The sequence below is a fragment of the Dermacentor silvarum genome, chromosome 3 (genome assembly GCF_013339745.2).
Source record: "Dermacentor silvarum isolate Dsil-2018 chromosome 3, BIME_Dsil_1.4, whole genome shotgun sequence".
NCBI classification, from domain to species: domain Eukaryota; kingdom Metazoa; phylum Arthropoda; class Arachnida; order Ixodida; family Ixodidae; genus Dermacentor; species Dermacentor silvarum.
The window spans coordinates 169,328,175-169,340,897 of record NC_051156.1 but is presented as its reverse complement, the minus strand read 5'-3'; positions in this window follow the sequence as shown (position 1 = coordinate 169,340,897).

Below are 12,723 nucleotides of genomic sequence, written 5' to 3'. Positions count from 1 at the left end.
GACGAAATTTCAGAAGCATGGGAAGAGATAGAGAACGAGCTGAGAAAGCTGAGCAAAACGCTGCAGAAGAGATGAAGGCAAAGAGCGAGAAAGCTGAACAAAACGCTGCAGAAGAAAAAAGAAAGAGAAAGGCAGAGAGCTGATCAAAAGGAAGCTGCAGAAAAGAAAGGACGCGAGGACAGAGAGCCTGCAGAAGGAAGGAACGCGAGGAACAGAGAGCTCACGAACTAAGGCTAAAAGAACTAGACGTGCAGCGGGGATCTGGCCAGGCAATCAGCAAATAACCTCTCATAGATGAAAGAGTTCAGCGTGAAGCAGGAGTGAAAATAAGGGATCTCATGCCGTCGTTACAAGGTGAACGATGACAAGGGATTGTTTCTCTTATTTTTGAACGAACCTGCGAGAGAAACGGGTTAGGCACTAGAGAGTTGGCCCAACAGATTCTGACCGTTCTTCCTGGCGAAGCAACCGAAATAATTGCAAGGCTAACGAAGGACGAGTCAGAGGATTATCAGAAAGTAAAAGCTGCGTTGCTAAGGAAATATCGGCTCTCAGCGGAGGCTTTCCGCCGCCGTTTTCGGGGAGGCAGCTAGGACACCGGGCGAGTCTTTTCAAGATTTCACTTACAAACTGAAAGCCAATTTAATTGAGTGGCTAAAAGTGGAAGATGCGTTCGGTTGTCACGACAAGGTTGTTGAGCTAATCTGCATGGAGCAGTTCTATGGGTCCTTGAGCGAAGAGATGTGCCTGTGGATTCAAGATAGGTCGGGCGAAAAGGACTTAGAACGTGCTGCAGTACTAGCATATGAATTCGCCGCACGTCGCGAATCCGAGAAAACGCGCGTCAGGCCGTTGACTAAATTCGGCAAAGAGGAAATAGGCGCCCCTTTCACAAAGAGAAAGCTGGAAGTGAGACCAAAGGACGTACCGACCGATAATTCCGGAGATAATAAAACCACAGTGAAGGACGAAAGAAAAACAGAAAAAGCGTTTGAGGCTAGAAAACCGGTCGTCGGTTCCGTTGCCAGGAGCCTGGACACCTTGCGATCGGCTGTAGAAAGCCTAGAATTGTTTTTTCTTTCGTGAATGACGACGACAACTTGACGCTCTTAGAGCCCTACCTTCGTGACCTCGCAGTGAACGGAACGCCATGCAGGGTACATAGGGACTCGGCTGCGACAATGGACATCGTCCACCCTGCGTATGTGCAGCCTGAGGATTTTCACCGGGGAATACGCATGGATCCGGCAGGTAGTTGAGGATCATAGTGTTTGCTTGCCCATAGCCAGCGTAAGATCGAGGGGCCGTTCGGACTATTGATGACTGAAGCCGCGGTATCGCAGAATCTGTCCAAACAATACCCCTACTTATTTTCAAATCGCTCGGAAATGCTGCTAAAGAAAAAGGGCCTCAGTTTTGGCGACCCTACGGTAGTTCTCCCGCGTAACACGGCTCAGGAAATCGCGGTAGCAGAGAAGAATTGCGCCACGAAAGTGGAAACAGTGGCTCTTCCGGAGGCCGTTCCTTGCGGAGACAAGGCTTGTTTCAGCAGCCCTAAAAAGGTCAAGGAGGCGCTGAAAAACTCCCTTGTACTTCCGCATTTGAGCGACAGTCCTGAACCGCCCAAAGGAGAGGAGACTGACATGGCGGCCAAGCAGAGCAGGAACATGACACTCGGGGATAGCAGAGACACATTCAGTGGCCGCCTGGCAATGCAAAAATTTTTCAGACGGCGCAAACGAGCGAAGTATTTAGCGCAGCGCAAATTCGAGAAAGACACCACACCGCAGCCCGTAAGCAAAGGGCACAGGCCATCATGCAGAACGTCAAAGGGCTCGTTATGGTAGTTGAGAAAACGGAGACGTCTAAGGCGGATGACATCAGAAAAGGGCGCGTCTCCGCGAGTAGGACTGCGGCTGAAAGGGGCAACCTGGCTGAGGTACGCGCGCACGCACAGGGCCAGTCAAACAGTCAATGAGGGGGAATGCGACGCGAGAGCGAGGACAAAGGAAGAATGGCGATTCTCCTTCGCGTTTACGGCCTCCCTCTCTGAGACGCGAAAGAAAGCTGCGGCCACACGAATTGACAGGTGACGGGAGGGGGCAGTGTATGTCTGGCACCCTTTATTGCCCATGGCGAGGCCCAATGACTTTCAGATTGCGACCTAATCGAGTGCGCATTACGAGGTAGTAATTGTCGAATTGGGCGCCTCCATAAGGTTCCCGTTTGTAAATTTGTAAATAGAGCACGTTGCATTTTTTTTCATTTGTTAGTTATTAAGACCTTATTTCTTTAATTTCAAAGGTTCCGCGTTAATCTCGGTGATTCGTTGCTGATGATTGTTATGCGCGCCAGTTACGCGAATAAAACTGCGAAGCAGGTTTTGCGACGGTGGTGGGCTCTTGAACGCGCTGTTTTTGTAGATAGGCATTGACATTGGAGGTTTGTAGAAACAAACCATTTTGGGTAATTCAATGCTTACAGGGTACGTGCGTTTATCGGCTACCATTGCAGATAGAGTATGGCTTTGGTTTTCTGGCTTTAAATGCCACTTTATGAATCAGCTTAATTAGGAGTTCAAGCGGTCATCAGAGCGCAGTACATTTTTCCTTAGAAGCGCTGGTACTGGCAGATACTACTGACCCAACGAGTAACTAACTCACTGCGCAGCATTTATCCGTTTGATCATTTTCAATGCACTCTCAGTCTCTCAATAAATGTGGCTTTCCCGGGCAGGAGAAACAAAAACGTTAGGTATTAGGTTAATTGAAATATGCACTTAAGTCTAATTTTTTTCCTTTTGTTATTTTCGGGAAGCTCGAACGAGGGCTGCAGGTTTAATTCTGATAAGTTTTGTGGGAAGAATGTGTGAACCTGGCAGTTCTCATGGTTAGTTGGGTACTCTCTGTTTGTTGTGCCTTGGGCTTGGCGTGGTCTATTTCCAGAGGGTGTCACCTGGCCTGCCTTGGAATGAACGGCGAAACAAAGCAGAGGCATGGGGTCTACGGTCTCTTCGAGGTGCTTGGATGCTGCAACCCCTTCGAGACCTCCTGTGGCGGTGGACGGGCTGTTATGATCGGCTTGGAACTGCACCTGTCAAATGTCGGAAACAAGCCCGAGCGCATTTCCCGTGACGAGATAATGCTCTTTCATCCTCGAGAAAGCGTCTCACCTCTACGACCGGAGCAGGCGAAAAGGGCGAGCTACCAAGAAGAGGACCCGAGGGGGAGGAGGTTGTCAACTTGACCGCTCGACAGAGGTCTGACACTTCCACAAGTTTCCCGAAGGAGTCATCGGCAGGTTATGATCTTCCTGGAATCTGTATATCTCCAATGTGGGAAGCAAGCGCCAGTGCTTTTCCCGTGACGAGATAATCCCCTTCATCCCCGAGAAAGCGTCTCACCTCTACGACCGGGGCAGACGAAAACGGCGAGCTACCAAGGAGGAGGACCCGAGGGAGAGGAGGTCGTCAACTTGACCACCGGAGAGAGGACTTCCCCGAAGGAAACATCGGCCACCACGAGGGGATTTAAGGCCATCCTGGCCCCCGTGTTAATCAGAACCGCTCGAGACTCGGATAGAGTCAAAACCATGTACTAATGAAGTGAATACAATCTTTTCTATTTTCATCATCACGATGCCCGCCTTCATCGTCGTCTCCTGATTCCTGCGGTGACGACCCACATCACCCGGTCGAGATCATATCACGGGGAACTGCAGGTATGCAGAGTTCACCTAATTTTCATGACTCCTGCCAAAAGTCTTGGCCGCGCCCCTTTTAATCAGGGGCGAGAGAACGGGTGATTCCCCCCACGCTGTCCGAGGTCGCGCCCCCGCGCTGCACCACACGGACGCACACGCACACACTTGGTTCCGTCTATCGGCATGTCGCTATCGCGAAACTATATGCCGCACCGTGGGACCACGACGTTTTTTGACGCCCGTTAATCGGCGTATCGCTCTCTCGAAAGTATATGCCGCACCGTGAGAACACGGCATTTTTGGTGGCCGTTAATCAGCGTGTCGATGACTCGAAACTATGCCGCTCTGTGACAACCCCTGTCCAGCTAGGGTTTCGGTATATATGGGTATATCTCCGGACTGCCCGGATTGTTGGTGTGTGTGTACATTTAAACACATGATGTGGGACTGCCCCCACATACCCAAGGAACTCAAGGCGAAAATCATCTCTCTAGACAAGGTTTTTATTCCGCAAACAAAAGCACGGATCGTCACCGATCCGTGCTTTTAACGTGCACCTAAATCTAAGTACACGGGTGTTTTCGCATTTCGCCCCCATCGAAATGCGGCCGCCGTGGCCGGGATTCGATCCCGCGACTTCGTGCTCAGCAGCCCAACACCATAGCCACTGAGCAACCATGGCGGGTTGCGTCTCGCTTCAACGCGAACTAAGCGGCGAAAACAGCGCATCTCGCCGATCGCTCTCAAGATAGGGCCAGCGTGGCCGCGCCATACGCAGCAGCCACCCGAGTATCCCCCCCCCTCCCTCCCTGCCCTTTCCCGGTGCCTTGCGCGCTGCTTAAGATCGCTTTCAAGATGGGGGCCGCGCGGCAGCGCCATACGCAGCAGCCGTCGGGGTAGAACGTGCCCCCCTCCCTCCTTTCCCCCCGGTGCCTGGTCCGTGACGGAAGGCGGCGCACCTCCTCCCCACTTGCCTCCCTTGCGTGCGCGAGATTGAGCCGCCATCGTCCGCTCACCCTCGTACGCTGCCATTCGCACATACGGCGCGCGGCGACAATGTTATCTCCCTTGGACTTCATACGGAACATCATGGTGAAGGCGACATAGACTACAGAAAATTTCCTGGAATGACCATATAATTGCTATCGCAATAAACACAGCGCAAGTGCCAATTGCAGCGTACGTAATAGAAACATCGCGCACTTATGTACGCATACACGCGCAGTCGCCCGCTGTAAATTTGTGCTATTGCTTCATTGGACCGTCATCAGATGCTACATGTCAAGAGGTTAGATACAAAAAAAAGACTCAAAGTGCGTTAAGATCCCACAGAATGCTAATCGCATTAAAAAAGTCGCAGTTTCGCCCGAAAGGCGAAGCATCGATTGCGATAGCAAATTAGTAGACAGCTGTACGAACTAAGGATAGTATTTTTATCGGCGGCCGTATGAAGTTGTAAATATTCGCTTATTAACTAAATAAACAAGCACGGTGTCACGCGCGCACAGGTAAAAATGAACACATCTCGCTCGATTACCGCGGGAACTTGTCAAGACGCTGGAGTGAGAAAGCGCGCCAGTGGCAGCGAGCAAATTGACCTTTGCGCTGGCTCTTGTTTCAACGCGAACTAAACATCGAAAGCACAGCGCATACGAAGCTATACTGGCACTCGTCGTATGCACTTTGTGCCCATCGCACATCGCTTTGAAGGTGAGGCCCTTGCGGGTGCACACTTTGGTCACATCGCAGATCGCTTTCGAGATCTCCGCTTTCTTCTCCGTCGGCTGAGCAGCAGCCGACGGAGAAGAAAGAACCTCACCCCCCCCCCCCCCCCCGGCCCCACTGTCTCCGTCGCCTGCCGGCCGCCTTCCTCTAGCGCGTGCGCGAGATTAAGCTGCCTGTTGCCAGCTCACCCTCGCACGCTTTCACTCGCACAAACAGCGTACGCCGCGCGGTGACGGTTTTATTGCCGTTGGACTTAATATGGAACCTCACGACGACGACGACGAGGGCAAAAATCCGCTTGGAGTGTCCATATTATTTCTATCACTATAAAAATAACATACAGAGCCCTTCCACTACTGTCATTATATATTAACACGAAAGTGTTTTATGCCGGGGTCCACCAAGACTTCACTGACGTATTTCCGTCACGGAAATACGTCACACGAACATACACGAACATAATACAAAGAAAGAAACCAGAAGAAAAAGTTCCACAAACATGCAAAATTTGGAAATCGAACCCACGACCTCTCGGTCCGCGACGATAGATCGCCGAGCGTTTAACCCATTGCGCCACAAACGCATTTGCAGAGAGCTACACAGACGCGCCTTATATATCTAACACTCCTCCGTGTACCCGCGCTCTTGCTCGGGGCGGTGCCGCCGCCTACGAGCAGAAAAGAGAAGTACTGCATTATGACACTAACGCGCACCGACAGTGAACGCTTCGGTGGTCTCAGCACTACGACGCCTCGATGCCAGCATTCGAAGGGACGCTGGCATCAAGAAGCACTACCAACGCCACCTAGGTGGCGTTCACCGTACTCAGCACAGCGGAGCGTGGCCTCCGCAATTAGCTCTGAAAATGTTTCTGAAGTTGATCGCGGAGGCTGCAATTACGACGCGCTGTACGCGCTGATTTGACTCGGTGACGATTCAGTTACGTGCTTTGTCTTGCGCGTTGTATTAGTGTGTCAGTTACGTGCTTCGTCTTTCGCGTTGTGCTAGCGTGTGCAGCGTAGTGCAGCTTCCATATGCACGACGGTTGCTCATGGTCATCGACGTTGGTAGTCGTGATGGAGGAGACGTGCCACCAGGCGTCAGCGTGGGTGCATCAACGCCTAAGGGCGCTTTAGCCACAAAACACCAATAGACATTATATATCAATGTGCAATAAACATTACACTACTTCTGTGAAGACACGTTTCACTTTCGTGTTCTATACCGATTCCTATATAAGAGGGATCAACCACATTTTTATCATTATTCACTGTATTGATCGTCTTCGGCATGTTCCTCAAAAAGCAAGGACACCGGCGTCTAGTTTTCGCCCGGCGCGATGGCCATGTAGTGCGTTTGCTTCGCCAAGTCCGCCTCATCGTCATAGAGACTAGCGTATGAGCCACAGCGTTCATAGCCGCCGCACATTGCACGAGATCGTCAGGATCCTGGAATATGGGGTTAAACGAGCGTTCATCTCATAGCGAGTCCAAAGGGCAACTGCTGATAACAGCGCTAGCGCGATCTCTACGTCACGAGATAAATGGGCAGAAGGATTGGTGGGACGTGCCGCCGCCGAGCATCGCGACACTTGTGAAAGAGGCATCGACGGTGGAGAGGGGTATAGCAATGGGCCATCCATCATCCTTTTTGACACCTGTGCTAAGGCACAGCTGGCGGGAAACCGCCACGCACATGTAGACGAACCAACACGCACATGGAGCCAAAACTTACTGATCTACTTCCGGTCTATCTATCTGCTTCCGTTCTCGGACTCGGGATCTCCTGGAACCTAGCTTATAACAGCTTCGCTGTAATATATGCACATACACGTGCCTTAACATTTGGCCTTCCGCGAGCGTTGCTAAATACACTGTTAATTTGCTTCGTTTGCGCGCTGAGGTAGGCAGCGCTTTCAGAAAGGCGTATAGAGAAAACCGTGGCCGACGACCAAGACAACACGGCGGGCCTGGAGACACACTACTCACTTTGTAGGCTGTAGGAGCGCCCCACCTTCCGGCTATCGGTGGTGTCAACCCCTTGCACCGACGGGGCCTTCGCTACGGACATGCGCATCGAGGGACGCCGCGTGGCAGACATTGCAGGGTGACTTTGTACTCGGGTAGAGGTCACGATGGCTGCAAGCGGGACGACGATGATGATGATGATGATGATGATGATATCCTCAGCACATGGCTCGTACCCACTCCGGGGGATTGGCCAAGAATTGGGCACCTGAACTTTTAGGTACGGTTTTTGAAACTACTGTTACAGTGCAATTTAGTAATCAGAACAGACAGAATAATTTTCCTATACTGCACTTTTTATAATATAAATGTCATGCTATATCTCTAGGTGTGAAAGTATGTATTTAAAATTTTATTCGTTTAGTTGATTGAATGAAATTACAAACGGCATCAAACACGTCCCTGTGGCTAAAGCCGAATACCGAGGCACCGAAAGAGAGTACTATTTCTGATGTTAAATTTACCCCTAATTTAGCGAGCGGAATTTCAAGAAGTCTTTTTCTTTGTAATTTATACCGGCGACATATTAAAAAGTAGTGTTCTATGGTTTCTATTTCTAGACAGAATGGACACAGCGGCGATATCGCCAGACCAGCCCTGTGTAAATATAGGTTTAATGGTGGGACACGGCAGCGTAATTTTGTGATTATTACTTCCGATTGTCTTGATGGACACCAATGTATTTTCCACGGAAATTTTAGGTGTTGAAATTCAGTCCATGATGTTATTGTTTCAATTATGTCTCTACGAATTGAAAAATTCCGATATCTGATCGCGGTTATTTGTGCCACCACTGGAAGGACCGATATTATTGGTCCATTCAGGGATGCTCGCGCTAATGAATCGGCCATTTCATTTAAATGTAATCCGCAGTGTCCTGGTACCCATAATAATTTTACAAGATTCAGCTGGGGGGGAACTAATGTTAGAAACGTCTTTAGAGCCGGCGAATTTGTTGAAGCTGTAAGCGCAGAGCAGACAGAAAGGGAATCTGTTATAATTACCGCGCTGGATTCATGTAAAGGGAGTTTACGCAGTGCAAGAATCATTGCTAAGAGCTCAGCTTCAAATACGGGAGTAAAATCTGGCAGTCTCAAGGAGAATGACCAGCCAAGTGACATCGAGAAAATGCCCACACCCGCCTTATCGTCGTTCACAGAAGCGTCAGTGGCAATTATGTTAATTGTGTGTACGTGTGCAAGGTAATCTTGCAATAAATTATTTAATAACCTGACTGAATGAAACTTAGGGTTCTGTGGGAAAATTTCATCGAATTCAATCTTTAAATTCTGATTTGAGTCATACGATGGAATAACGTCTCGAATTTTTACATTTAAACTGTCTAATTGTTTTTGTACAAAAATAATCTGTGGGGTGTGAAAACGTGGCCAATGAGCTAGAAAGAAGGAGTTTGGATCGTTTATAAATACATACTCGGATCGTCTAATTGAAAAACTGTAAAATTTTAGAAATGTTTGTATCGTTAAGATGCGGAATCTGCTGGGCAATGTTGGTAGGCGCGCTTCCTGATAAAGAACATTGTTTGCTACAAACCTAGGGAGTCCCAGGCACAGGCGCAGGGCTTCACGCTCCAAAAGGACCAGAGGCTTAGTTTTATAAGCAGGGCTTCCTGAGAATAATACACAGCCGAATTCCAATATTGGACGCATGTACATTTTGTATATCATTATGAGGGCGTCCCTGCGTAGCCCATACTTTCGGTTGCTCAGTCTGCGTAGTAAACCTAAAGCACGCTGTGCTTTAGATGCTACATTTTCTATATGTGGACTCCAGTTGAGTTTTGCATCATAAATGATACCTAAATATTTAAGAGTCTCAACCTGGGGAATTGGTTCTTGATTGTAAACTATAGAGACTGAAACCGGATCCGTTAGTGGGAACACCAATATTGCGCTTTTACTTACATTTAATGTCATGCAAATTGATTGAAGCCATACCTCAAGCATACTCAAGTATCTCTGCAATTTTTGGTATAAAGAATATATGTCGTTATCGGCCGCGAAGAATGCAATATCATCTGCATAAACGTAAACTTGCACGTCCTGATTGGCTGGAATGGAGCTCATTAATATGTTAAATAATATTGGAGATAAGACTGCTCCTTGGGGGACACCACGAGTCTGTTTGAATTTAGAGGAAGAGCAGCCATCCTTAAAGCAATAAAATTCTCTTGATCTCAAAAATTCTGCCAACCACGCAATAATATATTTTGGGACATTATGATTCCGTAGTACATTCAGTAAAACTGTATGTTCCACGGAGTCATATGCTTTAGCTATGTCTAATGCCACTAAAGCAGAATATTGTCTTCTTTTTCTAGCGAGTTGTATGCGGCTCTCTAAATCAGCATGGGCACACCATATAGAACAGTCAGCTCTGAAGCCTATTTGATTTGGATTCAATATTAAATTATCCGACATCCAGACAGTAATTCTGTAATGTAGAATCCTCTCTATGATTTTGACCATATTAGAAGTAAGAGAGATAGGTCTAATATTTTCTATGGTGTAACCTAATCCTTGTTTTTTAGGTATCGGGATTACTTTAGCTAGTTTCCAATCGTATGGTATCCAGGCGTTGTTTAGAGAATAGTTTATAATGCTTAGGAGGTCACAAGGAGATATTTCGAATAAAATTTTTATCATATGCACTGTAATTCCATCAGGACCTGGAGCTGACAAGGGTAAGTTTTGAATTACTTGAGCTAATTCAGGCACAGTAACTTCGTTGAAGTCTGACGTTAGGGCTGGTTTTTGCAAGTTTTGTGACATAGACGACATGAATCTACGCTCAAGGCCTTTTGCAATCTGTTCTAGTGATTTTATCATTTCATCTGATGATAGAGTTACAAAATCAATATTAATTGGTGGTGGCAGAATTTTTCGATTTCGCATATATCTAAACAGCGCCTTTTTGTTTTTGGGATTTGAAAGGAAATCATAGTGTTTCCTATCATAATCTTCTTTAGATTTAGCTACTGTGCGTTTAAATACAGCAGCGTAAAATTTGTAATCAGCCCAATTTTGGGGGGACTGGTTATAAAGTAGTTTCTTCCAAGCTGCTTTTCTTCGTCTGTAGTCGCGTGTACAGTCTGGATTCCACCAAGGACTATGAGAGGCTCTCTTGGCAGACTCAACAATAAATTCAGCTTCTTTGTATGATCGTTTGATTATAGCACAAATTTTCATAGGTTGCGTTTCTTCGCGCTCTTCAGAATGGTGAGCCAAATGTGCTTTTAAATCATTTCTAAATTTATTGTAGTTTACGAATACTCGGATCTGAGAGCACGATGGTATTAACGGGCAAGCAATTTCAAATATTATTGGACAGTGATCACTGTTGGTGGCACAGTCCAAGGCTGCCCAAGATGAACTAGTGAGAGATGAACTTATGAAACTTAAATCTAAGGCTGAGCGCGACCGATTGCAAATAAATGTAGGAATTCTGGTGTTGAGGCAAGTCATATGGTTATCTATTGACCAATCCCACAAACGTTTGCCACATTGATCTGTTCGGAAACCCCAACACGTGTGATGGGAGTTGAAATCTCCCACAAGGATTTTATCCTTGCACCATGACGACACCGCGGAATCCAAACATCGAGTGTCTTGCACACCCGCAGGGAAGTATACATTTACTAAAGTGAATGGTAGGCAGCCCGGTAAGGTTACATCTAAGGCAAAAATTTCACTTTCAGGGGACATATGTTTATATGAAATCTTCACCTTAAGACTAACTTTATTACTAATGAAAAATGCTAAGCCTCCGCCTTTCGAAGGACGGTCTAATCGGAAAGATCGGAAGTTATTTATATGAAAAGATTGATGTGTTGAAAGCCATGTTTCTTGCAGTGCAATAACATCCGGGGAGAATTTCGATGCCAAATACAATAAATCTGTTACGGCAGAGTGAATGGATCGGCAATTCCAATGAAGAATTTTGAGGAATCCTATGGTTGCGAAAGGATTGACTCAGTAACTGCTTTATTTAAAATGCTGTCTTTTAAGAAATCGTTCTTTGTAAGGTTGTCTTTGAGGTATTTTTTCGTCTTTGAGTGAATAAGTGAAGTGGATGTTTTCGACAAAGGGGATCTAGATCGCTTTAGCGATCGTGGGTCCATGTCCATTTCATCTGAGCTTTCTGCATCCACATTGATGCCTTCACTGTGGTTCTTGCTTACATCAACAGATGGACCAGCAATTTGATCATCTTGGGACGTGAGTTTAGGCGCTACCTCTTCATTTGATGTTCCTGGACACTCAGTAGTTTGCGAAGTCATGCTAATAGCTGCTGTTGTGCCGAATATCTGCGCCATCTGGTTAGTTAGGATTTGTGACAAGGACTCACAAAGGTTTCCAGCTAGTCGCTCCATGGCCTTCTCCATTGCCCTTTCGACTGCATCAGCAATAGCAATTGACAGAGACGCTTCCGTGGCGATTGTATGACGGGCTGTGACAGCTGCGTATCCCTGTGTTCTAGCCTGCATTTCAGATATGGCTTCTTGACGAGAACAACGTCTTCGTTCAATGATTTCAAGAACTTGTATTTCTCGTGCCCTTGCCGAGCAATTCATATCATCAGCAGAGTGACCTTCATTGCAGAGGCAGCACTTTTCTTCCTTGCTGGTGCACTCGCTGGAATTGTGTTCCTCCCCACAAACTCGGCACCTAGGAGCAGACCTACATCCTCTCATAGTGTGTCCATAGCGCCAACACTTGACACATTGGAGAGGACGAGGGGATAGAGGTTCCACTCGATAGATTAGGGGCCATGCCTTAATTTCTGTTGGTCTATCTGTTCCTGCAAAAGTTACAATGACCGATTCAGTAGGAATTTTGCTCTTGTCTACCACACGTCCGCATCGATAGACTGAAATTGCACCTGCTGGAGAAAACATCTCTAATATTTCTGTTGGTGTCATGTTAACATCAACACCACGCACCAGCCCTTTCACACACGCCAAGTGAGGTGGAATGAATGCCCTTACCGGATTTGAAGCAAACGTGGAACACTTAAGAAGGTCTTGTACACAGGGCTGGTCTGGGGAAAAGCATAGAACACCTCCTCTGCCAAACTGGCGGACCTCTGTGATATTCAGGAAATGGGCTGTCGCCGATCGCAGTTCCGCCTGAATCGCTTTCGGATTCTTCATCCGTATGAAGCCATCATTGGTTGGGACGATAGCCACGGGAACTGATCTGACGCCGTTGCGCAGAAACAAATCCACAGGTAAATCCTGCGAGGGTAT